Source organism: Puma concolor, chromosome A1 (genome assembly GCF_028749965.1).
Source record: "Puma concolor isolate L17-30 chromosome A1, mPumCon1.1.hap2, whole genome shotgun sequence".
NCBI classification, from domain to species: Eukaryota; Metazoa; Chordata; class Mammalia; order Carnivora; family Felidae; genus Puma; species Puma concolor.
In genome coordinates, this window is record NC_141667.1 from 100,306,027 (window position 1) to 100,316,033 (window position 10,007).

Genomic DNA, 10,007 nt, shown 5'->3' on the forward strand with positions numbered 1-10,007 from the left:
CCCTGTGACTCAGCCCCTCCCCCTCCACCCCCGCGCGCCCGACGCCTGAGTTCCCCTCACGCCCCCAGCAAGGCTCCGGGTTGTGCATCTCCCGTGGGGTGCCCGCTGCTCTACAAGTTCATCACCATGTTCCGCCACCTTCGTGGGCCCAGCCCCCAGGGGTCCCCGCGACAAGCCAGAGAAAAGTCTTCCCAGTTCTAGAACCCAGGCGGAGGGGAAAGAGTCTGCGAATTCAAAGAGTCAAACGGGTTGGGTGATCGCCGCCACAGCGCTCACCACCACCTGAGATGACCCCGGTAGCTTGTTTACGGGTGATAGCCCCTCTTCCGCAATGAGCCTCAAGCCAGTAGGTCTATTTAGCCGCACCTGGAGCACAGTAGGCGCTCGGTAGGTTTTTGCTGAATGAAGGCGTAGTGTATGTAATGAAGTGCGGCACTTACAAACAGCCACAGCCCCGTGGGATTCCCTGTTCTCCATCCCTCTCGGGTCCTCGCGCACGGGGGCTTCGGGGACTTGCGTGGAATAGCTTTTTTAAGACTGAGTGTTTCTTTCAGGCTCCCACAGCGCCCAATGCGGCTCTCTCCTCTCTCCCTCCGCCCGCACGTCTGCAGAGGGATCCCCGCCGAAAAGTTGAGCCCAAAGCTGGGGTCGGGGTACAGGCTAGACATCCCGCTGGGGGCTCGAACCCTCTTGTTTGGATTCAGCCTCCCCTTCCCCGTCCAACCACGTAAGCCAACTACGGTGGAGGTCCCCACGGAAGGCGGGGGCGGCTCTCGAATCCCCGCTGGCGCCCACCCGCCTCCCCCGGGGATCCGGACTAAAGTGCGCCTGCCTCCCCTGATCTGTCCTGGGCAACCGGGGGTCACCCCATCTTCTTTACCCCGAATTTCCCGGTCCCGCTCCAGCAAAGGCGACCGACAGGGTAGCACCAGGCACCTGCAACCTCTTCCTCAGGGGCACTCGGGGCGAAGTAGCGCTTCTACAAGGCTGCAAAAAGTTCCCCCACGCTCCAGCGCTCGGCTCCCGGGTCGGGAAGGTAAATTAGGCGGCGGCGGGAAAACCCGCCACCGCTGCCGGGGTCCCTCACTCACCGCTCCAGCCGCCTGGGACCCCTTGCCCTAGGTGGTGTCAGCGCTGCAGCAGCCGCCACGCGGGCGTCGCTCGGGCTCTCTCCCTGGGGCCGCCTCCGTCTGCCACTCTCGCCTGCAGCGCGCGGAGTGGTGACTCCTCTGAGCGTGTCAGCGAAGAAAGGAGGGGCGGGAAAGTGGCTCCGGGCTTGCACGCTGCGGTCCTCCTCCCCCTCCTCCGCCTGCGCCTCCTCCCCGCGGTGCTGCAGTGCCGGGCGGCGGCGTGGTGAGAGTACGAGCGGTGCGCAGGGAGGGAGTCACCGCGCGCGGGGGAGGCTGGAGCGGCTCACGACTCCGTGCGGGGCGGGCTGCCTGGCTCCGGGAAGTCCGGGTGCTGAGGCTTTGCTGCAGCTCTGGCTTGGGGGGGGGAGGGGAGGGGCCACCCCCAAGTGGCAAGTACTTTGGGAGGATTCAGGGCTTCGAGTTTGCTACGGGCGCCAGTCCTGAATTAGTCCCTGAGTGTGACTCTGCGTGCTGCACTGGGGGCGGCGCCCCTAGTCTGGTCCCGGGAGACAACAAGGAATTCTAGGTGCTGGACCTAGGTGGTGCCACGGGAGAGAGGGTTTGCCGGTATTTCTGGGCCTGGGACTGACCTGTTAACGTCAACTCAGCTTCCCGGGAGCTACCTGGGGCTTAAATTGACCAGTCCCTTCATCCTCCGCCTCCACGCTGGCATACAAGTCGAGTGGAAACTTGGGGCACAGCAAGAGCAAACAGGAGGAAACTTTGCTGGGTGTCTGGGGTCTCCCTAATGCCAGGTGGGGCCAGACATCTGTACCCACAAGCAGACACTCAAAGTGGCCCTTTTGGGGAAACTACCGAATATTTTAAAAGGAGGGAGGAGGCACGGGAATTCTGCTTGTATTCTCAGTAACACTGGTGTGCTGGAGACCCCACCTCGAGCTTCCCCATTTCGGGGCGGCGGGGTTCGGCGGCTCCGGGAAACCTACCCTGGCGAAGCCATGCCCGAGGCTGGCGCCGCCACCCCGCGGCGACAGAGGAGGGCGTTGCCTTCCGCCGGCCTCGGGCGGCCGCGCCTTGATACTCCCCAGCCCTCCCAACAATCCCCCTCCCCGCATCTCGCGCACTGCCACCCAGACACTGCGAGAAGCTGGGCTTCCCCAAGTCTCTGACCTGCCAGCTCCGCACTCACGTGGAACCAATATAGAGTGGGAAGGGGCTGCACTGGCCGGTGTCCTCCCTAGCATCACTGCTCTCGTGATGGGTGACCCCAAGCAAGACAAAGCGCAGAGCCTGAGCAGGATGCAGTGGGTAGAACTCACACACACACACACACACGCGCGCGCGCGCGCGCGACTTATCTGCCCATATGCTCTATTCGTGTAAATATGCCTGGATGATTGAATGGATCAGTTTGTGGATATAAATATAAATATTCCATGTACTTGTGCCGGAAAGAAGAGATACCAGGCATCTTGGGCAGCCTCCTGCCCAGGGGAGTTGGTGGGGATGAGATGGTTCAACCCTGAACTGTGTTGTTACATGGGCTTTGTGGCTTGGTTGTGTCACCGTGCATGATACTGTGGAGAGAAGTGGAGACAATCCTTGGTGGATAACTCTCCCCTCTCTCCATCTCAAGCACTCAAGAACTCTAAGTTGGGATTCCCCTGTCAAACCTACACTTGCTTGGCTATATGGGTCTTTGAAAACCTGCCTGGGTCTTGTTTGGGTTAAAGACTTTGTAGTTTGAAACCGTATGTGGTGTTGTAAAGTGGTCGGGGAAACATGAAAATTAGGGAATGTGCTATTTGCATTTTATGAATCCTTCTACATAGACAAATTATTTAAATTAAATAATTATTTAGGCTAAAAGGATTGTGTTGTTACCATGAGGAGGAAACTACACCCCACGGGAATGCCTATAAATCCAGCATTAGAAATGAAATTGTGAAATTTAAAAATTTGTAATTCTTATCCAGATTGCCCATGTATTATTTATAAAACTTTGAGCTCTCAAATGCAGAATGTGCTGGTAATTTCACTGAGTTCCCAAATGGGTAGACACCCTCTTGAGAACCTTCCCCCAAATGTCACATGATAATGGATTATTTCTCCAATGAGAGAAGTTCAGAAAACCGTGAATGGTCAACATTCTTTGTGCTGTGCTACCTCTTCCTTCAATTATTTTCCTGTGGAAGATATTCAAAGAAGTGTATAAATTTTTTAGCTGCCAAGTTTTCATGTCTTGATGCAGTTGAAGATGGCAGCTCCTGCAGGAAAATCCCCGATTGTGTGTTTTCAAGAAATGTCCGATTTAAGACTGGCTTGTGTTGGGAGAGGGTATTTTAATGCTGTGTCTTTGGAGGACAACAAGTATTTTCTCAGGATGATGGGATGCGTAAGTTATTCAGCTTGCCCCCCAAAGCTGCTCTCATTTTAGGTTCCCACTTGATGTACTCCTTGGCCCCAGGCCTACTGGAGCCAGCATTCAGTATAGTCTTCTTCACACCTTTCTTATAAAGACATGTTTCTTTTTTCCTCCTAAAAACACTTGTCTTGGAGGAGCTAATGGAAAGTAAAGTTACACCTGCCCTGTCCCCACAAAATCCCAGTGCTCTGAGGTTGTTACCCTCCTACCTATCTTGAGTTTTATTCCTCAGTGCAGTGTCCGCTCATCATGCTAGAAAGTAAGCCATTAAACACACCCAAGGAACATCAAAGATCTGTCTTCACATCTGCAAAGTGGATTCAATAAAAATAACTCATACTAAGTACAGATGCTGTGGTGATCCAATTCGTTAACATATACAAGAAGCACTATCCCCGTACCTAACACATAGTGGGCACAGAATAAATGTTAATACCGCTTCCCTTTTCAATAGCCAGAGTGAAGTTTTCCCAAGTCTGTGCCTTGGAGTGCTACTCCTGGAAGATGTTCCTACAGGCTCAGAGTAACTAACAGCTGGCTTCCAGAACAGAGACCTTGAAAAAGCCTCATTAACTTGAACCAAGGCTACACAGCTCCAGTTTTCCTCACCTTCATCATCAGGGGTCATAATGAGGCACAGACACCCTTCTTACCCCCAGTGCTCACAGCTTCCCCAAAACTCTAGGTCTTGAGTCTACCAATGTTAATCTCATTAAGCCCTTAATGCCTATTTATTTTGGTTACCACATTAGCTCTGGAACCTCAAGTGTGTTTCTCATCTCCTACATTTTAACGTTCATAAGACTTAGCACATCCTAGATGTCCCTTTCCCCCTATCCAGCTCCTGAAACTTTCTGTCTGTTTCTGGAATGCACAATCCACCACTAGCAAAATGCTGTATATGTCCAGCCTCTTCTCTGAAGTTTCCCTTTACTTCCTGCTCTGATCCTCTCCCTAGAGATGCTGCTTCCACAAACTTCTCAAGTGATGACTGGTTTTTTTCTTCTCCAGCTCTTACATCACTGTGTCAGGAGGTAAGAAGGTGGTGTCCTTCTCATTCCTCATTGCTGCTTCCAGAACATAGTACATCCCTTCTCCTTAAACCTATAGCTTTGAATCTCATGTCATCGGGTTATTTTACACTTTAAATGGTGCTGTCGTGCTCGGACCTCCAAGTCATTCAGCACCTTTCCTGACAAGTTTAGCTCCTACTTCAAGGTCATTCCCTAAACATTAATCCTACCTTAATCCTCACAAATTTAATGCACACAAAGATGTTCATTCCAACCAGTACCACCTTTAGTCCTGGACAAGCAAGGCTCTGTGCCTGAGGGGGCCCCTTGCTTTAGAATGTCTTACTTAAAAAAATTTTAAGTCCCCCCCTTTGGTGGCTTGGTTTGCAGCCCCAAATTTTCATGCAACTATAAATTCAGCTTAATGTTGGGCTGGTAATTTCCCAGGGCCCTGGAAGAAGGAAAGGCAAATACTTTCTGAAGGAGCTCTCCTTCATCCCAAGCTTCAAAAAAAATCCTTCAAATAACTTTTTAGTGAAAGCTAGCAAATGATGAAGCACACAAAACAACCAAATGCACAAGGAAGAACGGCACCATGAAGGAGAGTCAGCAGATATAAGAGAAGAAAACGTCCTTCCTCAAAAAAAGACTTCAGATGTTGGAATTATTAGTCATGATTCTTTCTTTACTTAAATAAAAATAAAACACAAACTTATAAATGTTTTCAGGTAATATAAAACTATAAGGAATAGCCAATCACATTTGAAATGTACCAAATCAACCTCTGTCCAACTCTACCAGTTGTCCTACCAACATCCAATCCAACTTCCACACACATATACACAACTTCCTCCTTCCTTTAAAAACCTTGATTTTATTTAGGAATCAATCTCTTTTCTTGTACACACATATTTAACAAAACAGTTTTACACAGAATGCTAAAAACACATTCCTTTATATCTTACTGAAGGTCTTGAAATTCATACCATTGCACAACCAAATCTAACTCCTGACTAGATGGATTACATTTTTGTTGAGAGTTTAAAGCCTTCCTTAATGGTGGTGCACTTGGGTGGCTCAGTTGGTTAAGCATCCGACTTCAGCTCAGGCTATGATCTCACCCCCTGTGAGTTCGAGCCCTGCACCAGGCTCTGTGCTGACAGCTCAGAGCCTGGATCCTGCTTTGGATTCTGTGTCTCCCCCCACCCCTCAAAAAATCAACCTTAAATAAAATTAAGCCTTCGGAAAAAAAATTTAAAAAATAGTGAATTAAAATTAAATTTAATATAATCTCAAATGCCCTGAAGGAGGTGGTGTATGATTATGATTTGGAGGAGTTTTTGCTATGTCCAAATAACGTCCTCTTTGGAACTTCTGTGACTCTGGGGTCATGAATCATTAGTCTGATTCAGACTGTCTGCCAGACATCATGAATGCTACCAATCTCCTTCAGTCGCTGGCCAGGTCTTTTAAGATCTATAAATATATAGATCATATATATATATACATATATATAAAATTGAAGTGTACACTTTTCTTTCTAGCTTCTGGATAGACTTCCTTTCCTCACAGCTCAAAGCATTCTTATACTTCCACTCTCCCCAACTCTAAAAGAGTATCTGGCACATAGCAGATTCTCCACAAATGTCTCCTGATTTAAACTGAACTGTGTGTCGAGTTCATTTCTGTTGAGAAAACAAGAAGGATGTCTTCATCTGTTGGTCCCTAGATCTTGGAGGTGTTTAGCAAATATTTGCTTAAAGCCAGAATGGCTTCAGGATCTTCATAAGCAAATGGGAAGCTTTCAGAGTCCAGATGGAAGGCTGAGAATGAAAAAAAAAAAATGAGCTCAGTGAAAACTCAGATCCAGGAAGAATCTTTCTGCTCAAACTGCCAGGGAAGAAGCTGCCCCAGGCAGGGTCAAGAAATGAGAACCTGAATAGGTTTCTAGCTTCCACTTGTGGCTCAGAGGGAATGGTAACATGTCACTTAGAAGTCTGTGCTAGGGCAGAGACAGGGTAGAGAATAGAAATGTCCACAAGAGACGTTCGTTGGTAAAAAAGAAGCAGACTTTGATGTCTGGAAAACATTCTTGTTCAGAAGGAGAGATGAATTAAAGGAAACTAATCTGTTCAGGGCGCCTTGGGTATACTCTGTGGGCCCGTAATTGTCTCTCTCTGTATAGTTTGCTCCCTTATCTGCATGTCTAGAATAAAGTAGACTTGTCATTTAGAAAATGTCTAACCTTGGGGCGCCTGGGTGGCTCAGTCGGTTAAGCGGCCGACTTCGGCTCAGGTCATGATCTCGCGGTCCATGAGTTCAAGCCCCGCATCGGGCTCTGTGCTGACAGCTCAGAGCCTGGAGCCTGTTTCGGATTCTTTGTCTCTCTCTCTCTAACCCTCCCCTGTTCATGCTCTGTCTCTCCCTGTCTCATAAATAAATAAAAAAACGTTTAAAAAAAAAAAAAAAGAAAATGTCTAACCTCAGTGCACATGACTATCGATAAGACACAGAGGGAAGGTTGTGGTCCTGAGGTCTCAGTTCCAAGAAGAGGAGCCCCTGATACCTGAGTGGCAGAGAAAACTGGAGCCACCTTACACAACATGTGGTGTCCCAGCCATTAGTTTAGAGATGCTCAGGAGAAAGCACAGCTGTGAGTAGGCAACTTGCCTGCTGCAAATCTTTAAGTGGCTGTGTAGTGTCTCTGAAAAAAGTGTAAATGCTTCAGCCTGTCCATATGTCTCATGCCATTCCCCACCAGAGAGACTCAGCACAGAGGAAGCATTGAATCATCACATGGCCAGGATGACTTGGCCATTCTCTGACTTCAGCCATCCCACCACTTGCACAATGGGCCTAGGGAACCATCAACCAATGAAGGGGGTTTTCGGTAGGATAGTACCCAGGAGGCCATAGTGGTAACCAACTTACTTAGCCAACAAGCTACAGACTTTCCTCCTTTCCTTATCTCACCTCCTCACCTGCTTACTGTACTTCACAGGACTGAGTCTCCAGTAAACCACATGTAATCAAACCCTAACCCCAAAGTGAGACAACCACTGTGCAAAGCCGGACATAGTCAGCTCTGATCTGCACTCTAATAGCTTTTAGGTTCTACTTTATCTATAGCTTCATCACTTTATCAGCTTGGTTATAAGTATTCTGTCTCACTTCCTGAAGTGCCACAGCCTTTGAAAGCCCATAAACTCCCTAATGTGATGCTTTCCATGTGAGAAGTGCTAAACACATTTTGAGTAATTGTTCAAACATTAATTAAGGTTCTACATTTCTCTTGAACTTCTCTTTCCAAAATGAGACTCATCAAGGGTCTTTCTATATGAGGGGCTTAAAGCTCCAAATTTTGCAGTGCTTTCTTTGGAGGCGTAATAGTACAATACCTTAAGAAACCTCCAGCATCGCTAGAGTTTTAAGTGGATTTAGATTAAAACACACACACACACACACACACACACACACACACACACCACATTTTTTTGTGGCAAAAGTAATCTCTCTGAAACTTTTCCTGCTCTTTTCCTTTCAGTGATTTCTGTTGCTGCTCGGAGCTCTCTAATAAGTTTATGGATCATCTGTATCTAAATGATTTATTGCTCAAATCTGAATATTCCCATTGGGTCTCTCACATTATCACTAGCTAGATTTTCCTTTTTAACATTCTACCACAGGTTTGTTAATATATTAAATTATCTTAAATTATTCTCCTGCTCAAGGGAGAATTATTGTTCCCATGTTCAGAATTTGTCTTGTAAAATCTTCCTCTCCAAATTAGTGTTCTAACACTCAGCTTTTCTATTTTAATAATAGACATGCTGATTTCCTCATATGATCTAACTATTAAAAATGCATGTAGTAAGCTCTCAGGAAGTTAGACTCCCATCTAGTTTGGGCATGATCCATAAGTATTGGTGCTGACCAACTTTTGGGCCACAAATTGTTTTTTTCTGTTAAGAGGTAGCAACACCATGAACGTTAATAATGGAAACACTTAGTATTAATAGTCTAATGCATGTTTTCTCTTGCTTTACATCTAAACTAAAGCTATTCCTTGCTGATAAAAATATTTTTGAGCTACCCATGTCTTTGCTCCACTCCCAACCTCAACAAGAGTTTCCTGTGTGCCATATTAACCAATTCCTGCATAATAAGACATCCTATGTGGGCACTAGATCTCCCTTACTAAAACTGAAGTTCATTTCTGTGTTCAGTGGCAGTCCAGAATTAAAGGTTCTTTAACAATGGGGCTTGATGGATTAGGGGAAGCTTAGTGTCTCTTCCCCACATACTCGCCAGGGGTTCTCTTTAAATCCCAAGACAGCAGCTTCCCACCTTTACTATTGATGAAAATTCAAATCAAGCTCATCCCAGGCTATTGGTAATTCCAAGGGAGGGAGTAGGAAGTCTCATTTTGGCATAAGGACGAAGCTATAGTTTACCAAAAGTTCAGTGTTTGGGGCTATGAGGCATTTGCGTGCTCTCTGACGTGCTGAGAAAAAAGCTTTTTACCATCTTTTCACTTCCTTCTCATTCATCCCGCAAGAGTCAGAGTCAGGTTCCTACAGGGTGCCTTAAAAGTATGGTAGGCTTCATCTTGTCCCTCTGACTCACCACCTCAGAGGTCACCTCAATGCTGTGAAATTCCTGTTTCCAAAAGAAGTAGCTCATTTCTAAAGGCTTTCTGGAGATGTAGGTTCAGAGAGTCCCTTGGGAGAACAGAAATTGGACAAGGATTTCCATTAAAGAGATCCCCAAAATCACATTTCTTTAGGCTTTCTCAGAGGCAATGCAGGAATGGCACAGAAGTATGTAGAGGATATTCCAGATCATTGGTTCTCAGAATGCTTCATGAAGAGATTTCCTTGGCATATCATCCTGATAGGTTAAGACCAAAAGTCACAGAACACAGTTTTCACAAGATACCAGAAGATGGCTGCAACTTAACACACAGGCTAAATGTCATCTTGGTAAAATACAATTTTCAAGGCCACCTTCCATGCATCACCTTTCCAGGAGAAGACAAGATCCAGACACCCTAGGACAAAGAACTCAGATATCAGTGGGAATAGGCAGTGGTCTTAGAGGCTACCATGCTGAGACCTCAGAGTCCTGGAGAAGGCAGGGCTCCATAATCTTACTTACAGAAAATATAAGGATTCTCATCAGGAAAAAAGGATACTGAAGTGCCACCATCAGAAGTTGCCACATGTATTCTTGCAGAGGGCCTTGGTCCCAGGGACAGTAGACATTTGCTTGGTAGAATAAAGCCTAGGTAGGATACCAAAGGTACAGTTGTCTCTATGGTGGGCACCTCCTATTCATCTTACCTGGACACATCTGCATATAAAGAAAGGCACTTGTTGACGATCCTTAGAACAAGGACAACAAGTTGACAAAACTCTGCTTAGAACACAGGCAGGTGGGCAGCAGAGATCTGACAAGAGTTCAGGTTGCTGAAATCCC

At 46.9% G+C, this 10,007-nt stretch overlaps 1 protein-coding gene across 1 annotated transcript in view; it reads right to left on the reverse strand.

Annotated features, from left to right (window-relative positions):
- Positions 1–1,437, reverse strand: part of SV2C (synaptic vesicle glycoprotein 2C) — a 226,987-nt gene extending 225,550 nt beyond the window's left edge. Inside the window, exon 1 of the mRNA XM_086698553.1 lies at positions 1,092–1,437. The gene's annotated coding sequence lies outside the window, so the exon portion shown is untranslated. The remainder of the gene's footprint in view (positions 1–1,091) is intronic.
- Between the last annotated feature and the right edge of the window lie 8,570 nt (positions 1,438–10,007).